The sequence below is a fragment of the Mustela nigripes genome, chromosome 2, assembly GCF_022355385.1.
Source record: "Mustela nigripes isolate SB6536 chromosome 2, MUSNIG.SB6536, whole genome shotgun sequence".
NCBI classification, from domain to species: Eukaryota; Metazoa; Chordata; class Mammalia; order Carnivora; family Mustelidae; genus Mustela; species Mustela nigripes.
Window position 1 is genome coordinate 98,436,536 of NC_081558.1, and position 27,589 is coordinate 98,464,124.

Consider the following 27,589-nt stretch of genomic DNA (forward strand, 5'->3'; position numbering starts at 1 on the left):
GGTGGCTGGGGGCCCAGCTGTTTATGAGGCAAATGTCTGCTAGGACCACAGCTTCGACCTTAGGCTGAGGGGTGGTCCTGGAGGCCCATCAGGAAGAGGGAATGTTCTCTGGCCCTTGTGATACATGGGCAGTCCTAAGTCTCTATGTCTATCAACACATCAAATTCTACTTCAACTCTGTGAAATGGGGGCACCCGCTGAAGTGGGAAATGAAGGAGGCAGTGGGGAGATGCCCTGACTCCCAGAGGCTGGGCTCCCTCTGGGGTGGGGGGGTGCGGTGACAAAGGAGCTGGCCAAACCACAGGAGGGGTGCCTGGGAGGAGCAGGGAACTGGGCTGCTGCAGGAGGTGTAGGCAAGGGTGATGCTGGCCTGAAAAGGGAGAGAAGAAGAAGAAGCCATAAAGCCAGACAAAGACGCTTGAAGGGGAAACCCCAGGTGAGTCTGGGATTCCCTCAATTGTCTTCCCTTAACCCCAGCATCTCATTCTCTCATACGGTTGGCCAGAGCGGCCGCAGTCCTCCGAATCTCAGAGGGTGACCTTTCCCACGGAGGCCAGGGTAGCAGCGAGAGTATCAGGCAGAAAAAGAGAAACAAGTCTGAGAACCCAAGCCACTGACTTTAGAGAAGGAACTATCCCTCTACCACCATTTTTTAAAAGATTTATTTATTTATTTGAGGGGGTGGAGCGGGACAGAGGGAGAGGGAAAGAATCTCCAGGAGGCTTCTCGCTGAGCTGGGAGCTCCATGTGGAGCCCCATGTGGGGCTCAATGCCCGGCTCTCCTAGGGGCTTGACAAAGTGCGGGGCTTGATCTCACAACCCTGAGGTCATGACCCTGAGATCTTGACCTGAGCCGAAATCAAGAGTTGGACACCTAACTGACCGAGCCACACAGGCCCCCCTGTCCCCTGGCCCCACCCCCCTGTTGCCATTTTTAAAAACATGGCTGGTGGCAGCAGAAAATTCAAGAAGAGCTGTACAAGCCCCAAATGGTCTGGGAGAGCCCTGTGTCCCCGTCATCAGGGACCCTTCCACTTCATCAACAGATGTGACATCAGAGCAGAGCCCGGGACCTTCAAACCTCTCTCTCCTAGTATTCAATACACTAACCGCATGGCATGTATCTCTGCATTTCCCACCGCTCTCCCCTTCAGACTCCTGCAGACCAGACACCCAGAACGTACCTGTAAGGTCCTGAGGAATGCACTCAGACATTATAAACTACATCCACGCCCACTCATCCCCTTAAAAGCCTAGGCTTCGTGAGTCCCGAATTCAGTCTCACAGTGAGTGGCCAGGCAAGGTACTCAGCAGAGGAAGGAAGCACCGATAATCCATAAAGTCGAACTCTAGGAGGCGAGGACATTTCTTAGGTATTTACTGGGTAATGCATTTGAAAACTCTAAAAATTCTATAGGATAAGGTAAATGCTAGATGCGGTGTGTCATTGAAGAGCAATTCAAATCATGATCCTCACCCTGTGGGAAACAAGGCATACACACAATGTCATTTCTGAAATAATGTCAAAATAGGCGTTCTACACAATAATTTCTATTGCTGTTTGGAAATGCAGCAGAGATCAGCTCGCCATATCCAAAGGAACAGGAATCAGAACAGGCCGTGCACCCCCAGCGTGGCAAGCATCGTCAGAGAGGCCCTGGCAGAAGTTCAAGCAGGGAAACAAAAATGGGTTAGGCCCATGGGGCGATAGGAAGTGAGAAGGGAAGATGCCCTATGATAGGATCATTTGGGGGCTCTGGGCTGGTTCAGGCCGTGCAGGGGATGCGGTAGAGATCACTTTTAACTCTCCAATGAACCTTGGGCCATGTAAACCGAAGGAGCCCTTCACAGCTTTGCTATACAGAGGGGAATGCATTCCCTCGGCAGCAGACCCACTTCAGAGCTCCCAAAGGCCATTGTGTGGACCACCATCATGACGCAGGTCCAGAGCAGGAAACCCTCAAGCTTCACGATTGCTGTTTTTAGCTGCGAAACTTACAAGAGCAGACAGAGGCAAACTCCTGCTTCTCTTCCACGGGGTAGAGCAGCCCAATTTGAAGAGTAAGCACCAATTAGCTAGGTGAGAAGCTCAAACTGTGAATCTTAAAGAGCTTTAAGCTGATGGCAAATTGCAATTCTTCGGGTGACAGTGGGAGGTAGAGACAGTGCCATCCTCAAGACCCGACCCGCAGTGGCTGATCATTACGTGATTTATGTCTCTTAGCGACCAGAAGAGCACCCATTTAGGAGAAGTCTTGTAAGACAGGCTCCTTTTTAAGCCCAGGGTTATTTGTTCTCAAAGGAAGTGCTTTGGATGCCACTTCAAAATTAAATTTGTTAAGAACTAATTATAAAATTAAGCTTTGTGTAAGTCCACTGACCTTTGGTTTTCTTATCTGGAAAAGGACCATGATCCAGGCCCTACCTATTTCCTGAGATAAGGCTGAGGCACTATTTTACGGGCTGGAAGGCGCTATGAAAAACTTACTAGTGTTAAGACTTTGTGGTCTGTCTTTAACATCATAATAGACTTGGTAGGTGAGTGCCCGCAGGAAGAAGAAACACGCAGTTTGAGTCAATCTGACATTTTTTTGAATGCCTAGTAAGGGCAAGGCCCTGTGAAGAGTACTGGGGATACAATGGTGAACAAGAAGCAGTCACCAGATCCCTGGATGAATGCAGGAAGAAATAAGCCTCCAAAATCAAAACACAAAAACCAGAATAGAGTGACAAGTACACATACTACAATCTCCGGGCTTCACCTGGAGCCCACTCGCTTTTATTTTGTACATTTGATATTTAAACATTGTTATGCTTTTCGTTATAAGTAACCCAAAACCCTATTCAATTCCAAGGGGCTGAAACCAAAGCAAATATAATAATTCACGCGAGAGGAGGTGTAGACATTCCAAAAACCCACCCAGCTTGTGGTTCTTTCCGATTTCTCCACTACGGCAGCCTCTGTCACATTTCCATGTTCCGCTCTGCCATCCCCAGGAGGTGTTTTTCCCTGAAGAAAGTTCTGAAAGTTACAATTTGGCTGCCAAAAGCAATCAGGGCTGTGTGTCTCATTTCTATCTACTTGGGAAATGAATTCCCATGGCCCTCCATTGCTAGTGAGGAAGAACTTTCTCAGAAATCAGTGGAGAACCTCTCTTCAAATCCCGTTAGTCAAAATTCCATCATGTGCCCATTTATGACCCAACCACTAATGAAAGAAAAGAGTGTCTCCTTATACCAATCAATCAGGCCACCTCCTTAGGCGGAGGTCGATCCCAGATGTCCTTGCTGCTACTCGGGGAGAGGGTGTGGAATGAAAAATGGGAAGTTAACCACAAGATATCCTACCCAATTACAAGGACCTTAGTTGTCCATTTCCCAAACCTATATAATAAATGCAAATTGGAAGTGAAGAGACATTTGCTTTAGGCAGGTACATTGTGTCTAGCAAGAAGGGACATCACTCAGCAAGAACCACAGCTGGAAAAATTAAAAAGCTGACACAAAAATGCAGAACCTCAGGGGGCCATTTGGTATAAGCCAAGAGTCCTGTAAACCCCACTGAATTACAGCCCCATACATTAATTAAGGTCCCTAACACACCCGTGGGACATCAAGAAAAGGTTACATTTATGCTTGTGTGACTGTTTAAAAAGGCAGGGGTGCATGTAATACATTTTACAGAGAATCGCAAATGCAGTGGCTGACAATTTTTCTTAAGTGTTGTTGTTTAAGTGGACAAACCTTAAACGAGTTAGAAAACTTTGAAATTTGGAATGACCCAGCTCAGCCTCCCTGGAGAGCGGGGCTTTAGTGTGCAGAGTGTAAAGAGGATCCCCGGCAGGCCGCAAGATGTCACGGCTGGCCTCCTCCCAGACTCCTTCGCACTGATGGAAATTGATTGCCGCTCATCTCCAGACGGGGTGGCTGATTACCAATGCCAAACAAATAGTAGGTATTTGTATTATGGTGTTGCTCTTCTAGAACAAATATTCAGACTGCCAGCCCCACCTAGATTTATCACAGCAGAGTCTCACAGGTGTGGCCCACACTCTTCTTTCCTTAACAGTCCCCCTAAAAAAACCTGATCCTCAGCCACACCAAACCTCATGCTACCTTGCTGAGAATCCAGAAAGCTCTGCAAAGGGGAAAAGCCCTACAAAGGACAGAGCCAGGCCTCATGGACTCCAAGAGTCTTGCAATAGGAAGGCCAGCATGAAATGTCAGAAACCACAGGTGTTCTGGGTACTTAGCCCTCTGGGGACGGGCACCACTCTGCCCCAACCCCAACAGGAATGTCTCAACAGTACGCGACACACACCACCATCAGGTTAAGTCTCTTGCTCAAGAATCACCGCCAGTCCACCTCCTAGACCCAGCTGCTCCCCTCCTCCACCTCTTTCGGTCCCCAGTCTTCCCCAGCCAGTCCCCAGCCCCACAGCTCGATAGCTCCCAGCCAGGAAGGATGTTCTTTGTCACCTGTCACATGGCACCACAACCAGTTTCTACTCCACAGGTTCTCTTTGCAATCGACCACCCCACCCTACCCTCAACTCCCTCTCCATCCCATCTCACTCTTCAAGGCCTTATTCATGTTATATCCAGTCCCTCTCATCACAATTGGCTGAGCATGGGGTGGAATTGGGACTCACGACTCCAAGATCACCAGACCGTGCTCCGAGGGACCAAAGGGCGATTAGCCTGAACGGGAGACATGTACTCCCGTTTACCTTTCTCGAACAAGGGAGAGCGTGATATCCTGACCTCAAACACTCCAGCTAGGGAGACACGGGTCTCAGGCCAGACAGAAGTCACCATGTTCTGCAGGCCGGCCTTCAGCTTCTCGGACACTCTGCCTCCACCTCCCCAACTCCCATGGCCTTTAGTTATCAGCCTCTGTGCAGCCAGAGATTACGGAGTTGGCCAAGGCCTTAAGGCTCTTCCAGTTCTGGCCCCACTTAGCACCACCTGTGTGACCTCGGAGAGGGTATGCAACCTCTCTGAGCCTTCGTTCCCTCTTCTGGGACGGATAATGCTTGTCTTGGCTCATCTCCCCAACTCTCATGAGGCTGAAAACACACAACAAATGTGAAAGTGCTCCGTCAACCTGAAAGCACTGTTCACTCACGAAGGATCACTGTCCACTGGGCTCAGAGCATCTCCAGCTGGGGAAAGTGTCTCATTCATCTTTGTGTCTCCAGTGTCTGGAGTTGGCAAATGTCTCCTGAGGAAGGGCCGTGGGTGGTACATGAACTGAATGAGGAGAGGACAATAAAGCAGAATGGGCGTGCCTGCCAAGCCAGGACAGTGAAAACGAAGAAAGTTGGGGAGAGAAGAAATGCCTCCTCTTTCCTATCACCCTCCAGTCTCCAGGAGCAACAATGTCTGCCAAATGCTTCTCCCCTACCACTGATTAAAGAGGTAGTTTTGAAAAGCTACTCTAGCTCCAAATAGAAATAGAAAAAGATGTTATTAAGGCTTTTCCATGCCAATTTAAATAAATAGCAAACATATCCAACCTTTAAGCTAAATGGAAAGACCCTTTTTGTTAACAACCTTCCAAGGTTGCTTGCTTGCCTTGGCTGGTGCCGCAGGGAACCCTGAGATTGGGAACTGCGGGACTTGAGAGCTTGGGGTGGGGCCCTGGAGGGCACAGCTTTCCCCTAACTCCATGTTGCTCTGGTTTTCTGGAGAAACAGGCCCTCCAGAGGCTGAGGGAGCCAGGATAGCCATTGGGTAATTTAAGTCAAGGTAGGAACTATTTCTACACATGGAGCAGCTCCGGTCCTGGGAACTCACAGGCAATTCCTACCGTCCGCCACCATCAGCTCTGCTCCCCGCACCTACCCTTCCACCACCACCACCCCTGCTCTCAGAACAGAAACATGACCCCTTAGGAGATGAAAAGTACAGCTGCTTTTCACCACACACAATCCCTCCTACTACAATCTCCGCTTCATTGTCAACATTTCTGCCTCCGTTGCATCCCCAGGCCTAAACTGTAATAGCATAATTGGGATACACTGTGAAGGAGAACCCCCTCCCAACTCAGAAAAGCATGAGGAATCAGAAGGTGGTAATCTGGGGACACAAAAGAATATGCCCGCTACGTGACCCTCGCCCTCTGAATGTGGGAGCAAACCAGCACACCCTCTTGGTACATCCTTGCCACACACATATACACACGCATCTTGTTCTTGACCCCTCCTTCCTCCCCACACCGTGTTAGAGCTGGACAGGGCCTTGCTCCCAGGAGCAGAGGGCGGACAAGGGCTTTCTGGAGAGTCCCACATCCACAGAACCCGACCATCCTCTCTCTCTCCAGGGTAGAGCACAGGGAGCCAGAGCCAGGGGACCCCCTTCAGCCACCTCCACCCTCACCCCCCAGCTCCCTGACATCTGCTAAGCACATCCCAACCTGAAACCTCAAATCTTCCCTTTTTAATAGGAGACTGAGTCAAGTATAAATCCAATTCCTTAAAATCTAGTCCACGCCAAGCAGGAGCCTAAACAAGGACAGATGAAGAAAATGGACAAGCCCCTGTCAAAGGATGGTTTTCCAATGCTCTCATGTAAATGTAATTTATGATTTAACTCATTCATGAGGGATGGTGAAGCTAGCTCCAAAGAGAATTTGAAAATGGGGGTTTGTATAATCAGTCAGGGAAGGCACGCAGAAATGAGTTTGCAAAGCCCAGACAAAACTGGTTAATGACCTACAGGGCAAAAAACCCATAACTTTGCAGTTATCTCTTCCACTGAACAGAAATCATTTGCATCTCTGCTGGGTAAAGATCTGTGTTTTATCAACCTATATGTTAACATTTAACTTCATAAAGTCTGGCCCCCAATCAATAATACATTGAAAGTCAAGCAAAAGTACATCCCCCTAGAGAATTATATAACCTTTGGGTGCACCTGTTAGGCAACAGTATGAGGTTGCTAAGACAAGCAATCAGCCTTTTGCCTTGTCTCCAAGCTTTGGATGCTTTTTTTTGACACCCTGGTCCTTGCTTTCAAAAGGCTTCCAACACCTGGCAAAGTAAGACTGTCAGACACAACAGAGTTAAACTGTTTAACTCTGTTCTACCTGACAAAGGCAGTGTTTACGTACAATGTAAATACATCTTAACCAGTTGTGATGTACATTGAATTCTCCATAGATAAGATTTCAAGAAACCTGGGATTGATTGATTGATTGATTGATATGCTGGGACAAATAAAAGTTTGGACGGGGGAAGGGGGCGGGGGATGGGGCGGAGTGGTCACGTGGAATAGGTGAAACAAAATGGGCTTAAGTATTGTCAACTGTTGAGGCAAAGTAAGGAATGCATGTAACCCATATATTTGGGAATTTATTCAAGCTGTTGTCCTGCTCACAGTTCAGACCACATCCTATCCCATGTTTATGATCTTCTCACACACTACATGGTTTACTGTCGTTTTTCTCAGTGTTTCCTGCTTAGAAGAGAAACTCGGTGGGGAGGGCTTCTCATCAGTGCTTTCATGCCGCAAGCAGCGGAAGGCCAGCAGCAGCTGTGCGCACAGTAGGTACTTGTGAAAGGATTCTTTGAGACCCTCCACCGCTCTGGGGGCCTGGTCCCGGCCCTAAGGGGGTGGGTGGGATCAGCACGGGAGGGGAGGAGAGCTGTCAGGGAGCAGAGCAGGAGGACAAGGGGTGCAGGCTGGCCAGAAAGAAGCCCCGGGAAAAACAGGGTTTTGTGCAGAGCGTTAAAGGTGGGGGATCCCAGGGGCCGAGCCCTAAGAAGTGGCCCCTGGGCTGAGTCCCTGGAAGCCCTCCGAGAAGATCACTCAGGGAAAGGGATAGTGGCCACCGGAGTGTGGGAGGCTAAGGTGGGAATGGGGGGAAGGGACGGCACGGAGGTCGGAGGTCGCAGGCAGAGACGGCACATGGGAAAACCTGATAGAGCAGAGGTAAAGCAGAGGCAGTCCGGGGAGCAGCCAAGCTGGGGGCAGGTCTGTGGAGAAGGGCCAGACTGGGCCCATTTGGAGATGGGAGGAGAGAGGCAGGACTGTCCAAGCAGCAGGTAGGCTGCAGACCTATTGGAAGGGGCTCTCCCAGGGGTCCTGGGCTCAGGGGGCGTGGCAGGAGGCGGGGCCTCCAGCGGGAGGGGGAGAGCCTGCAGCTACCCAAGGAGGCAGCCACCCCCCACTGCACGTGCGCCTTTGATGTGGCTCAGGCTGTGGGGCAGAGGAAACCCGAGCTTCCCAGCGTGGCCCCCTGCATCAATGCCACCCAGTCTTCAATGGGGTCGCAGAAGATGTGGGCACGTAGCGGGGTTGGCAGGAAATCAAGGCACAACATTTCAGCAGGAGATGAAAGGGAGTTTGTACCCAGACTCCTACCAACACACCCAAGCTCCATTCTCTCCCTCTGGGAGGGGTTCTCAGTGTGGGGAGCAGGCTGCTACTCTCTCTTCCATGTCCTCACTTCACTGAGGAGAAGATCACCCAGTGGGGTGTCTGTAACGAGAGAGACTGGGGATTGAGAGAAGGGTCTTCCTTATCTGTGCAGGTTTCAACAAGCTTCCCCTGTGGGATGAGGGAGGGTGCCATGTATACATCAGGTAAAAACACAGACACAAAAGGTGTCCCCTCAGCCCTTGCCTGTCGGCTCCCCCACCCCCGTGTTTCGAGATTTAGCACCTCCATTCACAATTCAAACCATGTATGAGAGAGAGACAGAGACAGAAAACATGAGAGTGTGCAGCTTCATGGTGACCCTATAAAGGACCCTGCCCATGTCCCCCGCCCTGTTTCCAGCCACAGACACTCACCAGTGACCCTGAACTCCTGGAGGGGTTCAGGACCCTTCTCCTCACCCTACACTGGAGATATAAAATCAAGGACCCTGTTTTCGAGAACATGCTGGTCCATGCTTTGAAAGAAAGAGAAAGGGAGGGGGTGGCCAGGATGTTTTCTGCTTCAGCTTTCATTAACAACTCAACACACATCGACTGAGGCTTCGGTGCCAGGCATTGGGCTGGGCAAAGGGACATGAAAACAAATGGGGCTCTCTCCCTGCCCTGGGTGACGGAGCTCATGTCAGGGACACCATCACCGGTTCTCAAACAGTACAGACAGTGGTAAGGCTGAGGGCAAGGCAGAAAGATGTGCCCCAGGGTTTCTTACCCTGACTGTTCCTGAGATTCAGCTGGGGAGCCCTGAAAATTAGACAATTGTCCAGCACCCTTCCCCCACCCCTGGGCCAGTGGAAACTCTCTTTGATGGTGGGACCTGAGCTTCAGTAGTTTTAAGCCAACCCACACCCATCATTCCCTACCACCCCCATGATTCTACTGTGCTGCCAGGTTAGAGAACTGTTAAAGCATATGTTCCTTTTCAAAACAGACATGAAAAAGGATAAGGAGTCAGGGCCCCAGGGAAATGCTACCAGCTCAAATTCGCCCTTCCCCACCAAAGCATGGCATGGCAAGTGGCATAACAGTCTCCCCTCCTCAAATGGCCACTCTGGCCAGTTCCAGGACAGCCCAGAGCAAGAAAGGGAATGCTTTGGGCTCTTTTCCCCCCAACTTTGACCTCAAAGGTAGAAAAAACCAAGAGGTTTTGTTGACATGGAGCCCAGAAGCATCCTGTCCCTCTCTTTCTGAAACTCATTCTGAGTCTTATTGTTGCCTTTTTTAAGCACTCCAGCATGCTGGAGGAATGAAAAGGAACAGCACCCCTGCTGAGTGTCCTAGATGCCCAGGGAAGGGAGAGGCACTGCTGATAACTACAAGCACTATGGGTGGGCACCTTCAAGTCCAATTCTGAACAGATCTAGAGAGGAGCAGTCAGGGTTTACCCTTAAGGAAATGGAGCAGGTAGCCAAGATGGCTAGCTCTGCGGGGTGCAGGGCAGGGAGGCCTCAGAAAGTCCAGAACACCAGGGCTTATGAGAGCCTGGCAACAGAGTCCCCCCAGATACTCACCCTGAGAGCAGATACTATGTGGTATGTTCGGACACAGCATGGAGTTTGGGATTGGAAACAAGGATCTCAAACTGCCTCTTACTACATGTATGACTGAGACATATTCTTTCTGGAGAATCTCTTTCCTTCCTTCTTTCTTTCCTTCCTTCCTCCCTCCCTCCTTCCTTCCTTCCTTTTCAATATTTATATATTTATTTTAGAGAGAGAGAGAGAGAGAGAAAGAGAGCAAGCCAGAGTGGCAGAGGGAGAGAAAGAATCCCAAACAGACTCCATGATAAGCTCAGAGCATGACACGGGGCTCGATCCCATGACCCTGAGATCGTGACCTGAGCCGAAACCAAGAGTGGGATGCTTAACCGACTGTGCCATCCAGAGGCCCCTCTTCATTTCTAAAAAATGTATATATACATACTGTGCTGCGGGGAGAGGAGGAAACTCGGGGGTGCCCAGCTCAATCCTGGTACTGTTGTCGCCTCCACCTTCTCTTTTCTGCCCTGGCTCTTCTCTGCCGCATGTGGGCGCCTACGTGGGGTGGCGAGGCTGTGGGAATCCTGACACACAGATGCTGCCATTTCCTCACATCTCAGCCTCCCCACCTGATGGAGGCCAGGTATCCCTGGGTCCACCTCTCACTCTGAAATGTGAGTATCATCAACAGATAATGAGAGCTCCAGAAGTTTGTCCCTTCAAAGCCCTGAGAACAGGGCACCTGAGTGGCTCAGGTCAGTTGAGTGTCTGCCTTCAGCTCAGGTCATGATCTGGGGTCCTGGGATCAAGCCCCACATCAGGACCCCTGTTCAATGGGGTCCTCTCTCTCTGCCCCTCTCCCCTGCCTTTTGTTCTCTCCCTCTCAAATAAATAAATAAATAATCTTAAAAAGAAAACCCAAACCCTGAGAACAACTGTGACCCACACTCAGAAGAGCCCATCTCTCATCAATGTCACTCAATGAGGAGGACTGGCTCGGCTGTGAAGCCAAGTTCACAGACTGCCATGGCTGAAATTCCAGACCCACTACAACCTCCATATCCCAGCTCTTGCTGTCTACACTAGATGTTATCCCAGATCTTTCCAAGCCCTGTGGTTCTCCCGTTCACTGCAAACATTTTTATCCACAGTGTAAACACTGCACAAGGTTTTGAGTTTAGAACCAGGAAGAATTTTGGCACAGTCCCATCAGAGCCAACCCAACAGGAAAAACCTCAGTTTCCTTAGTGCCTGCAAGGATGGATGGTCCAAGCACACAGACCACCCAGCGTCTGAAGCCCCGTCTCCCTCCCACTGACCTTCACGCCCTCACAAAGGGCACCAGCTTGTGTCAGGCCCACAAAACAGGTTTTCTTACCATGGAAAGATCATCTCAGACCCGCAGTGAGTGGAGCTTGATTTTTACCAGTGCTTCTGAGATGAGAGGCTCTCCATCTCAGCCTCACCACCCGAAATCTCTAAGACAGATATGGGGTGCGGTTTGGGCTAAATGTCTGAATGCAAAGCCATGGTGCCCGGTCCTGGGAGCCCAGCCTCTGGTGGGGAGGCCCAAAAGCCATTGTTGAATGAAAGTGGGTGGGAGGTAGTAAGCCCCTCTCTGAGCTGCTGAGCCCCTTTCTCTTGCAAGCCCTCTCAAGGGCTGCAAGGAAACAGAGGGTATCAGTCAGTATGGCCTGGGACCAGTTACCTAGCTACCAGAGCCTCAGTTTCCCCATTACCAAAATGAGGGAACAACTCTTGGGATGGTTCCCTGGTAATTACTTGGAGAGCAGAATGCCAGGCATATTGAGCACCCAAGACATGGTCCCCCTGGTCTAGCCTTCCTTGTCACACATGAGCAAGCTCAGGTCCAACACAGAGCACTGTGGGACATCTGGGATGACAGGAGATGGAGTCTGGAGTTCTGCCCCAGAGCAATGGGAATATGAACTCTGACTGGGGATGAGATATGGGGCCTCCACAGGGCAGCAGACTCTCCCTCAGGCTTCTGTGAAAAGACTTCCCTGCCTCAATAGAAGGACACATACACGCTTCTAAGTCAGAGCCAACGGTTCTCTCCTGAAGGCTCAGAAAGTGCCCAGGACATTGGATCTTGGCAGGGGTGCAGGCCAGGGAGTGGTCACTAGAGGGCTCAGGATGGCACAGAGGTAGCTGCCCCAGGGAGGTCACAGGAGAGGGACAGCCTGAGAACCAGGACAGGGCTGGGGGTGGGGGTTGGGGAGAGACAGAAAGAGAGAGAATGTCAGGGGGAGGGAGACCACGGCTGAGCAGGATGGGAGAGCAGGATGGCTTCCTGTAAAGCTTCCTTCCCCATTACCTCCTCAGGACCCAGAAAGACCCAGAGAAACCCAGAGCCTCGGGGTTCCTAGCAGTGACAGCACTCACACACAATATTGTGGCAGAAAACACTGCCTACCCCAAATGCCGGAATCCCCTAGTTTCCTATCCCCCTCCAGCTCAACGTGCATTTCCCTGGTTCTGTCTGGCACTCCCCACCTACAGGAGATTGCTACTGGGAGGGGCAAACAGCTACTGGGAGAGCCCTACCGTCAGGAGGAAAGAGCACTTGTTCTGGGTTGACTGGGGCCTGGGTTCAAATCCTTCCACCTTACTTCTATATAGTTGTGCCATGCTAGATAAATTTCTTCACCTCACTGAGGTCTTTCCATCCGGTGTAAACCAAGAGCTAAATCCCTCCTTCAGAACCTCGGGAGCTTAATGAGAGACTGACCCCCATTAGTGGTTGTTACTTGTGACTACAAAGTAAATGCCTCCATGATTGATCCCTGGGGCTGGAGGCATTCACCCACCCCTAGGGCTAGCTGTGCCTTCCCCCCTGTGCTCCTTTCTGCCCAGCTCCCTGTTTCCTGCTATCAGAACCCCTGAATGAGGCCACAGCACCGAACTGCCAGCAGAAGTCTAAGTCACAGTCAGGGAGGTTTCCCCAGAGAGGTGACCAGCGCAGGACAGGGCAAGCCACAGTCACAGGCATGCCCCCCTTTCCTAACCCCCAGGCCCAGACCCAGGCAAAGCCATCCTCCCAGGCTCTGCCCACTCCAGGAGAGGAGTTTGTGAAGTGGAAACTTCTTCCAACATTTAGCCCTGTGTGACAAATCTCAGAGCAATCCTCTCTCTCAGCAGGACCAGCCTGTGAAGTGTAATTAAAGCCACGGGTTAATTACGAGCGGCAGCCATCTTGTCCAGAGGAGCACCTCACTGCTGCTCCTCCTGCATCCAAAGCCATCCTCCCAGAGGTCCAGACGCGGGAGTCATACCACCTCTCCACATCCTCTCCCTCTTGCACTCCTCCACCTCAGCCCCAAAGGTCTCCAGCTAAGTCATGCCAGCGTTGCCTTCAACGAGCTGTTTTAGTATCTCCTGCAGTTCGTACTTCACAAGGGCTCCCTGTGCTCTGACTTAAATCCGTCCTTCTACAGACTGACGGTGGGAATGGGAAGAACAGACGTGGATGTGAGTTAGGGCTTCATGGAAGGTGCCCTGAGAAGGGTCCTTAGTGAAGGGCAGGGCCTTGTGACCCACCCCACAACCATGAAGAGGAGATGGGGGGCGAGGATCCGACAGGATCCAGCCAGGGGTGGGGGCGATGTGACAGTTGGAAGGGAATGGGGAAGGGAGAAGCCTGTCGGTCGGAAGGAGGAGAGCACGAGCTGGGAACTGGAGGCCTGGATTGGCTTAACAGTTATCTACTAGCTCCGTAGCTCAGTCAAGCCACCTATAAAATGGAGATAATAAAGTCAAACTTACTCTTGGGACCTTTGTGAGCTAAAATACAGAAAACAGCTTTTTAAATGGCCTGGCACAACTTAAGCTCTCAGTAAACTCTGGGAAATCCTCTTAACACCCGCATCCTTGTCCACAAATTGCTCAGAATCCTAGAGCTTCTTCCCTCTCCTTTTCTCTCACACTAACTTCTTCTTCCCCATTGCCACGGCCTCAGGCAGTCATGGCCCTCATCCCAGCCTGTGACCTCACCTCCTCCCCAGCCTCCCCACGGGCCTCCCCAAGGGCCTCCCCCGCCCCCACCACATCCACCTCCAGCTCCCCAGTCCACTCTGCAGAAGGGCAGATGTGCTTGGTACCCTCAGTCCCCAGGTACTTTTCCAGACGTCCCGCTCTACTAAAAAGAAGCTCATTTAATTCAGTCCTCACGCTCACCCTCGGAAACAGGTGTTATGGCCACCTTACAGATGAGGACACTGAGCCTCAGGGAGGAGAAATCATCTGCCCAAAGTCACTCACCAGTAAATGGCAGAGCCAGAATTCAAGCCCTACCGTGGGGATCAGGCTGCCTTCCACATGGGACTCCTCAGCAGAGCATCTGAGACCTTCCGCTCCCCGCCCCCCTCCGCTGTCCCAGTGGAGCCCCGTGCTCGCCCAGCTCCTGATACACCCACCTCACCTTCACTTCTGTCTTATCCTCAAGGAGTCAAAGAGTCCAATTAGAAAAAGAGAGGAGAGACTATAGGACAGGACAGGAATTGGGGAAGGAGAGAAGAGCCGGAAGGGGAAAGAAGGCCGAAGGGAACGGATCCGGCATCCAAAGGTTCGAGGACTTCTCCAGTGGGCCGTCAGCTCTTCCTCCAGCTTTGCTTCTGTTTTCCCCATCAGGACCTGGGATTCCGCGGAAAGGAAAAGGGGAGCCGAGCGTCGGGTGCAGGAGGCCCAAGCTGGAGGCTGGTGCGCAGACTGTAAGAACTCCAGCTGCTCTGCAGCCAGGGCGAGAGCCAGCCACTTGACCCAGCCGCACACCCGGGGTACAGGCAGATGAGGCGGAGAGCAGCTGTGGGGATCTCGCAGGAATCCTGACAGGATCCTGGCAAGCATGAGAGGCGCTGGGAGGCCTCAGGCAGGCTACACAGCCCTCATTTCCAGAAAGGGGTCTGGGGTGGGTTTTGCAAACCACACAGAGGGAAACTCAATGTGCTGCCCGAGAAAAATTCCTGCAAAGACTATAAACGAGGGGTGGTGGGCACTGGGGAAAGGCAGTTGAGATCGCGAGCAGGCAGTGTGTGTTCAGTAATAAAGTCCTGTCAGGCAAAGCTCATCTTCTCTGTTGACAGGGTCACCAGGCTGGTAGACGAGGGAAATGGGGCTTGCCGGGAGAGCTGATCTTGAAACCATCTGACAACCTCGTCATGAAATGTTGCATGTAAGCTAAAGAAAGGAAGCTATAGGGTGGGAAAACGAGTAGGACAGAGCCGGCCCACAGCATCATGCCCAAGGGTGCTTGCCCATGGATCAAGTCCCCTGGGACAGAACTGTCCAGGGGCAGGTAGGGCTCTGAATTATCCCACTGCATTCAAGATCTTAGCAGTTCCTTGGATCAATAGATGGGAAGCATTTGAAGGTGGAAGCTACTGGCAGATATATTGGATGCCAGAGACAGAATCTGAAATCTTTTTAAGATTTTATATTTTTAGCAATCTCTACACTCAACATGGGGCTCAAACTCACGACCCTGAGATCAGGAGTCGTGCGCTCCACCGACTGAGCCAGCCAGACATCCCCAGAATCTGAAATATTTTAATCAGCTAGGGAGATGGACTGAACTTAGACAAGATGAAATGAATTAAGGAAAAATATAGAGTCCCAAACACAAGACCAAAAAGGCTACAGTGCTGTTATGGGTTGAACTGTGTCCCTCTAAAACTCACGCATTCAAGTTTCAATCCCCATCACCTCCAAATGTGATCTTATTTGGAAAGAGGGTCGTTACAGATGTAATTGGTTAAGATGAGGTCATACCGGAGTAAGGTGTGTCTCTAAACCAATATGACTGGTGTCCTTACAAAAGGGGGACTTTGGAGGCAGACAGGTATAGAGGGAGAATGCCATGCAACGATAAAGGTAAAGATGAGGGGGAAGCTTCTATAAACCAAGGCATGGCAAGGACTGTCCAGAAACCACAAGAAGCTAGGGGAACACTCTCCCTTATAGCCCTCAGAAAGAACCAACCCTGTCAACGCCTTGATCTCAAGCTTCTAGTCTCCAGGGCCGTGAGATAGTACACTTCTATTGTTGGAGTCACCAGTGTGTGGTCCTTTGTTATAGCAGTCCTAGCAAACTGGTGCAACACAAAGACACGACTGGAAGATGGGACTGAGTTGCAGATTATGATAAAGAAACCTGAGGGGAATGGTTGGCTGCTAGCTCAGTAAAAGTCAGCAGGGACACGCGGCTGCCAAAAATAGCCAGGGCAGAACTGAGGCTGCAGGAAGAGAAGCTGTGGTGCCTGGACTGATGTGGGTATGCTGGCCAGGCCCTCACCTGGAAGACTAGATTTGGTCCTGGTGACCGCAATTTAAGACAAGTGGGAGGACTTGCAGAGTTCTGTGCCTAGGGATGAAGAGACAAGTCAGAGGAGCACTAACAGGAGTGGGGAAGGCAGTTGGTCTCCAAAGCTTGAAAAGCTGGGGCATGGAAGTGGATGGGTTCACCTGAAACAGCCACATGAGAAAGGATGGAACCCTCAGTGAGAGACACGGACTTCAGAGAAATAGAAGAACTTTCTATTAGATATTGTTGTCCAAAAATAGAATGGGCACCTTGTGGGCAAGAAGAACTGGAGACTTTACCCACTGACGACTCAGTAGGGACTTGCAGAGGTGATCTTGGCACCTTCCAGCTCCAAGGGACCCACTCCAATTGCCCAGCTTGGCTGACACCAGCAACTCAAGTTCCTTATTCACGTAAATTTAGAGGCTCCTGAGGACTATTGGGGCCCAAGTCCTTTCATCGAGGCTCTCGTGAGTCAAATTGCATGCTAGACTCATACACCTTAGAAGATCAGGTCTGGCAAGACCCAGGCCACCGGAAGGATGGACTTGCTCATGCTCACGAGGATGAGGTCGGGAATAGGGGTGGGAAGGAAAATGGTCCTGGCTCTCCATTGTCCAGAAGGGGAGTAAACTGGCAGACCCAGAGTCAACCAGCCTCTGCCTTGAGGGAGCGCTCTGCTGGTGGGTGCTAAGGGGAAACGGAGGAGGCTTCACCCAGGCCTCCCTTTGAGCAATGGCTATGCAAACAAGACCCTTCCCAGGATGACATGATAGTAACAGTGAATGTAAGCTATATACAGGAGTTCCTCTACTTCAGGTAATCTTCCCTTAAACTAGTCCTCCCTCCTCACTTTATAGTGCAAAAAGCAGGCTCAGGGAGGGAATGGATTTCATACAAGACCCGCAAACACAAACCAGTCACGCTGGGTTTGAACTCAAGTCTGTTTCATCCTGAAACCCATGTTCCTTCCAAGTTTCCACACTACGTCCCCAGGAAAGTGTTATGGGTTGTAGAAATGCCACAAGCACCCAGCAACGGAAAGAAGAGCTTAGTGTGGTCTAAAGTCGTGTCTCTCAAACTTCAGCGAGCATCCAGATGGCCTAGAGAGTTTGTCAGAGGGCAGGTTGCCGGGTGCTGGCCTGAGAATTGCTGAGTCAGTAGGTCTGGGGTTTAGCCCAAGAACTCTCACATTCCCAGCAGGTGCCAGGCGGAGCTGATGCTGCTGGTCAGGGATGTGGCTTTGAGAACAACTGCTCCAGAGCAATCAGGAAAGGAAGCAGGTGTCCTCCAGACTCAGAGCCACACAGAGATAGAGGTTCACTTCCGGGTCGATCATCTGTCTCCAGGACGGGAGTCCCCCAGCAGCATCCTGGACAGCAAGACTGACAGCTGGTGCTGCTTCACCACAACCCATCTGGTTGGGAAAATGCTCATTCTGAAAAAAATCCAGCTTCCTGTACTTCCCACTCTGGAGTCTCCCGCTTCTCCCAGGTAGATGAGCTATGTTCTCTCCTACCGGAAGTCCTGCCTCTTTGGCGGTCAGCATCCAGGACCCCAGGGTTTTCTCCCCCTCTAAGTGGACAAGTTCCCTTCACCAGACCTTCTGTAGCTGGGTTTCCCTAACCCCTCCTGTTGCTGGCTGCCCTCCGTGTAGCACACTGGACTTGGTCGGCTCCCCTCTAAAATCCGTGTCCAGAGATGAGGACATAATGACCAGGAAGAACCCAATCTAGTCCCTGCACGTCTCTTCGTACCACTGAAGACGGTGTTGTTTTGAGCAAGCCCCTCGCCCTGCTGGTTCCTATAAAGCCTGTGCACAATTAAACCCCTCAGATCTCTTCCTGAGGATCCGCAGCCAAGCCAAGTCTGCTCCCGCCCCCATCCCCTCATGAACTTGAGCAATTAATTTGTGCAATCTAAATGTGACTTTCCATCTGCCCCTGTTAAATTTCATCTTGTTGGTTTAAACCCAGCATTCCAGTCTGTTGAGATCATTTTGAATATTTATTCTGTCTTTTATAGGAGCTGCCCATCACAGTCTTGTCATCAACAAATTTGATAAGCTCGCTTACTCCAGTTTCATCCAACTCATGGATAAAAATGTGAAGCCTCATTTTTCAGAATCTCACCTGCCATAAGCCATCTTCCCTTTTGGAATCCCTAATCACAAGATCCGACTTCCTAAAATCAGAATTCCTAGATTCTAGGGAAGGTCTGTGGGCATGTCATTTCTTTCTCTGGCTGTTATTAACACTAGGCTGATGTGTCTTTCATCCAAGCACCATGACATCACCACCTAGCTCTTGGTCAGAATCAAATCAGAAGGATAGTTTCAGTTGCTATTTCTCTATCTGTTGGGCAAGGACGACGTTAAAGAGGCAAGAATACAAAAATGTATCCACTCCTCCACTTTAAACAGTATTTGACATCCAACAGAAGTCAGACTGCCTATCCCCTCATCATTGCTGTAGCATGCCTCCCTGACAGCTTTATAAGCCATACTGGGCAAGTAGCATCCAAATTCTTCTGACTGGGTAGGGAAGCTGCAATAGGGATGGATATGTCAAACTTGGGCCTGCTCAGCTGCAAGGCATGCTGGGATCTTGGCAGCTGGTCAGTGAGGAAGCAAGAAATGTTTTCTGGCATGGGGTACCTGGAGGAAGGGATGAGGACAGAATCAAGGAAGTGAAAAAGGGAAAGGGGTTCCTAACAAATAGCCACTCTCCTGCCACTCGTAGGAGAGAACTGCTCTTCTGCTAGAGAAAGGCACAGTCTGTGTCCATAGGATGCTGATGGAGCCTTTGTGAACAATGTATTGATACCATAAGCCAAGGATGAAACAAAGTATACACACATATACAGACATTCAAAGTATACAAAGTATACATAGTTAAGAGGCTAGGCTCTGAAATCAGGCAGTCTGGGTTTAAATCCCAGCTCAGCTATGTTTTAACTGGGTGACCTTGGGCAAATTGTTTTCTCTCTCAAGGTTTCAGTTACTTTGTGCAGAATACACACACAGAGACCCATGAGTATTAAAAGAGAGAATGGGTATACAAAGTGTAAGAGACTGCCTGGTGCATAGTAACAACTCAATAAATAATAGCTGTTATTATGGAACAATAGCTTGAAGGCAGAAAATGTAGATAGTTCCTGGGCTGGAAATTCAAAGAAGAAAAAGCCAAGCAGGTGAAAGAAGAAACTAAATATGTGGGCAGGGTGGGGTGGGTGTTAGGAGCAGGAGAGACTTGGAACTCACCTGGAGAGGGGTAGCAGTAATTTGTGGAACAGACCTGGAGGTAGAGCTGAGGCACCAGGCGAGGGCATGGATTCTGACCTTCAGGTCAAGTGGGGGTGAAACAGCCAGCTTGCGGGCTCAGAGGAGTTCAGTGAAAACAGTTTGTTTTTTCAGCTCTGAATATGAAAAAATTTTATTGTGATCGGAAGTGAGTCAAAAATGTCTAGAAGGTCCATGTTAAAAGGAAGCATAAATATCCCCACTTCTAGAAATCTGTTCTGCGGAAATAGTCATCAATGGGCACAAAGATTTACGTACAAGGATGTTCACTGCAGCATTATTTAAACCAGTAAAAAATGGTTTACAGCCTAGATGTCCAACTCACAGAGGGTTCATTAAATAAATTATAGCATATCCATATGATGGAATACTGGAGGCCATTAGAAAGCCCATTTGAGAAGAATACTTAAGACACGGGAAAATTCTCTCAGTATGTTATGAAATGGAAAAGGCTGGTTACAGAGCACCGCAGGGTACAATCACAATTTTGTTATCTACATATCTAGAAGGAAATAAGCAATGATGTTGAAGGAATATGCATTGCTTTTATAAATGCTTTTTAAGAAGAAATGACCACAGAGAAATTACCCTGGAAGGGTGCTCCCACAATCAGCTTATAATAGAAAGTCATTAAATTCAGAACACAGGAACACAAACAGTAGCCATGAACCGAATGCCAGGAGCTGTGCTGGTAACTACTAGAAAGGACCTGGCTGTTCTGGAGGGCTGAGGGCAAAGAGATTCTGCATGCCATTGGCGTGAGTCCAGGGAGAGCCTAGGAACGAAGATTTAGGTCAGTGGCTCTCACCCATGGCTGCATTATCGGAAGCTCAAAAAAATATCAATTGCTCAGGGACTCTGACTTAATTAAAAGGTCTAGGATGGGGCTGGTCATCTATAGGTTTTCAAAGCTCTCCAGGTGATTCTAATAGAAACCAGTGAGTTAGAGCTGAACTGGGCCAGGCTACTGTTACTTGAATACAGAGGTCAGTGGAGCCTTGCTCTCCAGGCTGGGCCCCGTATGCCGAGAGACTTGCTCCGTAAGTTAGAGGAAAGGGAGAAAGGGAGCAGGTGGCCCCAAGGTACCTGGTCTATGCAGGAAAATGCCCCCTCAGCCAGGAAGGGCATTCCCAGAAGTACTCCTTGGAGCTGGTCCCTTTGGGAGTTTTCACCACAAGGATCCTACTCTCCACGGAGACTCCTGAGGGGGCCCAGCTAGCTCTATGAACAGGAGAAGGGAAGAAAACCAGAATCCCAGGAAACCTACAGGGACCTGACCCTGTACAAGCTAGACTTAGTCTGGTGGTATTTTCCTCTTCTGTCCTGCTTTGGGGCAGAAACACACCCTGGTCAACAGAGCAATGTGCAGACCTTAAAGGCAGTCTGTTCTAGGTGGAGGAGGGCTCTCAGAGGCTCCTGGTTCCCTCCGGGCACCTTGAGGGAAGAGGAGCAGAAGGAACAAGCTGCAAGAAACAAAAGTTTGTATTAAATGATAAGATCTCCCCCAGCTTCAAACTACAGGTATAAGGTTACCCCAGGCACCAAAAGAAGGGAAAGAACAGACTTGGGTCGGGTGCTTTACACACTGAATCCATCCATCCCTGAATAATTAAGAGCCAACTGCAAGCTCTTTTGTACTCCTTAAAGGGGAGCTCCTGAGGGCCCTTCAGGACAATGATAAGGGCAGTATGGAGGGAGTTGGGGTTCAGGAGGAAAAATGGGGTTAGCAAGTAGGGATGGATCTAAATTGCTACCCCACCAGCCCTTTCCCTGAAATTGTCTCTCTAGGGGCAGCCTTACATCAACTCTAGCAGGTGAACGGAGCTGTGGATAATCCAAAATCGCAGATGGCCAAATGATAACACCGCTTTGCAATGCATCGCATCTATGTTTATACATGGACGTGTATGCATATGTTTACACACACACGCACACATGCATATACCTAATATGCAGCAGATTTACCTTGCAAATGGTGTTGGCTCAGGCAGAGGCTAAAAGGACCATGTACCCTCTGAAGGCACCGGCAGTCAGGTGTCTCACCAGCAGTGGGGCTGGAGGGAACTAGAAACTGGTCTTAGACTAAATATTCTCCACAAGTGAGCCACAAAAAAAGATTTTCCTGGAAAATCTAGTAGTAACTGGAGTCTCCATTCAAGATGGCTGAACTGGAGGGCCAGAAAGTCTTAGGGTCCATTTGACCTCCTCGTTTTCACAGATGGGGAATCGAGGTCTAGCAGAGGTGCTCAAATGGGGCAGACTCCCTCATTTCTAGGCCTCCTCCTTTGGGAATTTAAACTGTTGATCTGCTCCGATATGATTCGCAGTGGACTGACAGAGCAGATGGTCACCAGCCATCCTCTCGTACCAACCCTTTCTTATCACAGAAGAGGCCAGCCAGAGACATTCTTGGTTCAAATGCAAAGATATTCTGATAATATTGACAAGGCTTCAAATTCAAACGAGTTCCAGGTGCAAGTCTGATTAAGTCATCCTTATTAAACGCAGATCAATGAGGGCAGTGTCATGGCACAACTCAGCACATACAGCATTGCCTTTAAAGCTTCCATTTGCTCAGGAACAGCCCAACAGAATCCTTGTCCTCCTGTTTCAAGTCAGACTGGAGGAGGCTGAACAGCCCAACTGTTGGGAGGTGTGCTCAAGGTCAAACTCTCCCAAGCCTGGTCTCCATCCCAGGGGTCTCTCCTCCTGCTTTCCTCCCTGTGCCTAGCAGCAAATTAGACAGGAAACCACCTTCTTCTTCATTTTTTCCCCCTTCCATTTAGAAGCCATCAAGTGTAGTAATTTCTCACTGGTGAGTCCCTGACTAATGTCAGGATTAAAGAGTGCATTCTGCAAAGGTTTGGTTTTCATCTCTCATGCTCACTAAAGCAAAGCACTACAGCAGAAGGAAAGGAAAGTGACACGGCAGAGCCACAGAACATTCAGCACCCTGCTTCCTTGTCAGAACTCTGCTCCCAGCTGGAATTTTTCCCTGCTACTTTCTAGCATTCAAGCCAGTTATAAGGGAATTTTTTTCCCCCCGAAAAGAAAGCCTTGGGGGAGTCCTCCATCTAAGACAGAGAATGGCATAGGCAAAGATCCCCTTCCAGATTACCCATTGTTGAGCCATCTCTTTAGCTAAGGCACGTGTTATCAAATGGAAAGTTGGAGAGAGGGAGGTTCACAAAGGTAGAGCACTGTGAAATTCAGGTGTTGCCCACACAAGCTGGAAAAGAAGGGCTCCATTCGGCAATTCAATGAAACTCCATTAGTTAAGCCACTTGCTTTGGCTTCTTTTCCTGTATTTAACACCAAGCTAGTTAAGCTTTGTCGTAGATTTAAGACCAGCTCTGCAGTGGCTAAACTAATATGCAAAGATCTGAACATGAAGAGAACTCATTCATTAGAGGTACCTATTTCCAACACACACACACACACACACACACACACACACACACACACACGGAGTCACCAGTCAGTGAAGACAGACTAATGATCTAGGTGCCTGGGTGAGGCGAAGGATGGTCTCAGGTCTCAGTGGGGCTCAGACTCTGAAGATTAACCAACACTCCCTCCCAACAGTTCTCATCTCCACATCTCCAGGTGCCTGGCTATGCCTCTGTGTACACCACAGGTACAAGGTAGGTATTCAGCGCCCTTGATGAATGAGAAATTTGAGGAACCGAGGGACGATCTGAGGTGGTGGCATCCTAGAGCTGCCAGCCACAAACCCTGGATGACAGGTCATTTGGACAACTCCACCTTAGCTGTCAGATCACCCAGACAAACCTACAGGGAAAAGAGGGGGAAAAAAAACCCTCACAGTAAATTCCATCACAGAAGTCGAGGCAAGGCTAGTCATTATGTCCTCCTAGTCATATCGGTTTACCTCCATTCAGATCAAAGATATGTCTTGTTTACTAATATCCACAGCTTTTAGCACAGTGCCTGGCGTATAGGAGGTGCTTAGTAAACGGTGAACATGTGAGTTTACTGCCACTATTGTTCTCATCTACCTTGCACCTAGGCAATAACAATGCTAACACTTGAGGATCTTAGGGAACATCTGGAGGCTGGAGGCATGGGGCTCAGCCCAGTGTCATTTAAGGTTTACATGGTGGCAGGCACTTCTAATCAGGTAACTTCCTTTGCCCTCTGTGCCCATTCTATCACCTCCATCCTCAAAGAAAGTAGTAAACTGGTTGATTATACGGTAGTGATCTGAGTTGCTACCTTGTTAAATTTCCCAGTGGGATGTAAGAGAGTTACCAAGATTAAGAACAAGAATGTCATGATCAATGTTCAAAATAATTGGACTCAACAGCATCTTCCTCCCAAGGGCACATACTCTACCTACTAATCCTCAGCCTTGCCAAGCTAATCTGTAAATGTCTGCCACCCCTCTCCCCATTGCTGGGGTTCCTCTTCCCTTTTTTAGACCCACACTCAAGGCTCAAGACTTTCTGGATATTTCTTGGGATCCCTGAACATCCCCTAGGTGAGGTTCTAGATTTTTCTTATCTAAACCCTGAATAAGGTTTACTGCATTAGGGGAAGCAAAAAGTCATGGTTGGATTTTCTTCCTTTGGAAAGAACAAAGCTGGCTTACATTCACTGGGCTCCTAGGGTGCTGGGAAGGGAGGGGGAAGTAGGGACTGGCAGAGGTGTTCCAATCCTGGCTCTGCATCTGGAATCTTGCATCAGTGGATGTGAAATGCTCAGATTTAGAGAAGACAGACGACTCCCTGCCCTTAAGGAACTCATCATCTAGAGAAGTCATCATAGAAGAATCCTAATGGGTCCTGAAGATGAGAGCGAGCTGGGAGTCCAACAGGTCAGAAATGGGAAGAGACTGTGGGCTGTTCCAACCAATCCCCAAGGTGCTGGGAGACACGATAACACACACACACACACAAAGAGATAATGCTTCTCAGGATCTTGATTTCTTGATCTATAAATATAGGCGATATGTCTGCCCAAGGGCAACACATTGGTTTTGTTTAGACCATTATTTGGACAATTTGACTTTTTGCATCCAGTTGTCCAGCCTTTCTAACTGCCTGATCAGCACATTGTTCCCTGCCTGCCCTCTGTAGGCATCACAGTTTGTGACCCCCCGATATGGACAATCTCCAAGCCCTCTTCCAGATTTGAGCCTCAACAAGAAGTAACAAACTGAAGGGCTTTCAAACAAGCCAAGAAGGGTACACCAAAACAAAAATACTTCCGCAAAAAAAAGAAAGAAAGAAAAGAAAACTTCTGTCAATCCACCAGTTCTGAATGGGAGATCAAGCCACAGAACCAGGGTGGACCTCTCAGCTTCTCTGTCTTCCTGGTCTGGCTCTAGAAGTGGAAAGGGAGCCCCTTCCTGACCTTCCCTTTTCTCTCCCACCCTCCAGATATAGACAGCTGCTGGGGAGGGAGGCAGAGTCAACAAGCCCAGCTCTTGGTCCCCCCTGAGTCCCAGAGCTTTCTTCAAACAGTACTCTCTTATGCCCTAGGTCACCATTTGGCACCAAGTCCTTGATGTTTTGTATTGCCTATGGATTTCCCCTTTCACATTCCCCTCCTCAAACAAATACACACATGTCTTCTTTGAATCAAACTGGTGAATTTAGCAGCCTCTCTGGTTATGAGCTCAGCCCTGGACCGCTCTGTATCTCTAGTCACCGAGTCTGGTGCAGCCAGCACAGTAGGTACTTAAAAAGTGTTTGATGTCCAAGTGATGATAATGCTAACTGCTGTCAGCTCTTGAACTTACTCCCTGGAAACAGAAAAGAGACGGAATATCTGTCACCCCCCTCCCAAACTGGTGTTGGTAGTTGTTGATACCCCTCCCCCACCACACACACACTTTTCCTGGCTCGGAGAGAGGCAGCCTTTCCTGCTGAGCAGGTCTCCCAAAACTGTCTTCTGGTGGACCAAGTGGCACACCCCCCTCTCTCTTTGATATAGTCTCCCATTTTCTCCTCGGTTGGGGGTCGACTTTTGGGGCAGGATACTGACCGTTTTTCCCAGTCAGCTTCTTAACCTGCTCCCCTTTTCCTAGTTGTGAGGTCCAGTTCTCAGGCTCAAGATTTCACCCTGCCCCACCCTCAAGGTCACCTATCCAGTCTCAGAAAGGGTGAGAGGTCACTTTTAAATGTCAACAAGAAGGGGGGGGGGTGAGAAGTGATGGGAAAGAATAGACTAAAAGATGAGGGAAAGTGGGGGTGGGGAGGACGGAGAGGCGGGCATGGAGGGCGCTTGGGAGAGAGGCGCTGCTGCCTTCAGAGCAAAATGAGGCCAAAGTGGGAGGATGGGGAGAATGGGAAGCGGGGTGCCTGAAAAATGTGCGAGGAGATTGGAATTGCTAGGGGCTGAAGGAAAAAGATGGGGGTTGGAGGCAGAAAAGGTAAGATCGTGGTGGGGTCGAGACACAGGCGAGCTTCCAAGCCTCCAAGGCCAGTTGCGTTTGTTCAGGCTTAGGGCTGGGAAGGAGCGCATCCCGAGGGTGAGCTGCCCTTCCCAGCTCCAGCTGCTCCCATCCCCACCGCAGAAAGCCTGGAGGGGATCGCAGAGGTGGGGGCAGAGACCAGCGGCTACCCGTCCCCATCCAACTCGGGGCCCACTCCAGCTCGAGGCGGCTGGGCGGGCGGGATGACCCGGGGATTGGACACCGGGAGATGGGGAGGAGGCAGGAACCGCGCTTCAGGTGGCTCCTCCTCGTTGTTTAAAGTTTGCGGCAGGCGAAGGAGCCGGCTCTGTCCACCCCCCAACCTCCCCCACGGCCCGGGCCGCGGGCTCGCTGCTCGGCTCGGCCGGGTCGCCTCAGCCTCGCCTTCTTCCTCCGCGCGTCCTACCGCCACTTGCCTCTCGGCTCCCGCCCCGCGCGGGTCCCGGATCCCCTCTCCTGTCTCCATCCCTCCCTGTGGCCGAGCGCCCCCCGCTCCCTCCCTCCGCGCTGGATCTCCCGCACGACGTGAGCAGAAAGTGAATGAGCAGCCCCAACCACAAAGACAAATTACCATGAGAAAAATAAATCAGGAAATCGCCGTTCGCGTCCCCCTTTCCCGCCGCCGCACCCCTCTCTCCACCGGCCGAGGCGGGAGCGCGGGGCTCCCGGGCCGCGGCGTGTGGGGCCTGGCAGGGCAGAGTTTGGGCTCTGCGGGGCCCTGGCGGGGCAGGGGGTCTGAGAAGAGCCCGGGTGGGGGCCCCGCAGGCGGCGGCGGAGCGGGGACGCCGGCGAGCGTGAGATTTCACACTCCGAGCGGGCCACGCGTTCCCACGCGCGCTGCCGCCTGCACTCTCCTTCCACCCGGTTTACTCGTCGGCCCTCCGTGAGCCTCCATCTCGGCGCCAGTCTCAGCGCCTTTGCCCGGCGCTCTCTCAGCTTTTCATTCGTCCGTCCCCTTCTCCAGGCCCGGGCCGCGGGTCCTCATCAGGGCTGCAACCCAGACGCCCTGGCCGCGGCCCCACGAGGGCCCCGCGCCGCCCGGACCCGGAGCAGGCGGGCGGCGGGAAAGCGGCAGCTCTGAGGGCGAGGGAGCACAGGGACCCCCTTCTCCTCCCGCCCGCGGCCTCTCCCACCTGGTTCCAACTTGCTGGAGCCTCGGGGCCCCTACCCCTCCGCCCACCCGAGTTGCTGAAGTTTGCAACTCGCAGCCCCAGCCCGCGCAGGGGAAACGCCCGGGGCTCCCGGGACTCACCTCCAGGCTGCGAGCACAGGTGCCCGGCTCTCTGCGGCTCCCGGCTCCCGGTGGCACGAAGCGGCGGAGGCGAACCAGGAAGGCTGGCGGCCCGTCTGGGAATGGGGCGGCGGCGCCGGAACGGCCCCGGCTCTGGGTTCGGTGCTCCCCGTGCAGTCCGGACCCGGGCCCGCGCCCGCTGCGCTCCGGCTGCTCCCGCAGCCGCTGGACGCGCGGCCGACCCGCCCGGCTCCGCGGAGCTGGGCTCTGGCAGCAGTCCCCGCGCTCCAACTAGCTCCCGACCCGGAGCGCGGGTGCGAGCAGGGAGGAGGAGACCGAGGGAGCTGAAGGAGCGGGGGGGGGGGGGGGGGGGGGGGGGGG

The 27,589-nt window shown here is 51.0% G+C and overlaps 1 protein-coding gene across 2 annotated transcripts in view; it reads right to left on the bottom strand.

Annotated features, from left to right (window-relative positions):
• The window catches only part of SEMA5B (semaphorin 5B), a 114,390-nt gene extending 86,827 nt beyond the window's left edge, over positions 1–27,563 (bottom strand). The window contains exon 1 of one of the 2 annotated variants that reach the window (XM_059391076.1): positions 27,230–27,563. The gene's annotated coding sequence lies outside the window, so the exon portion shown is untranslated. The remainder of the gene's footprint in view (positions 1–27,229) is intronic. The other variant, XM_059391077.1, reaches the window with a different exon arrangement.
• Between the last annotated feature and the right edge of the window lie 26 nt (positions 27,564–27,589).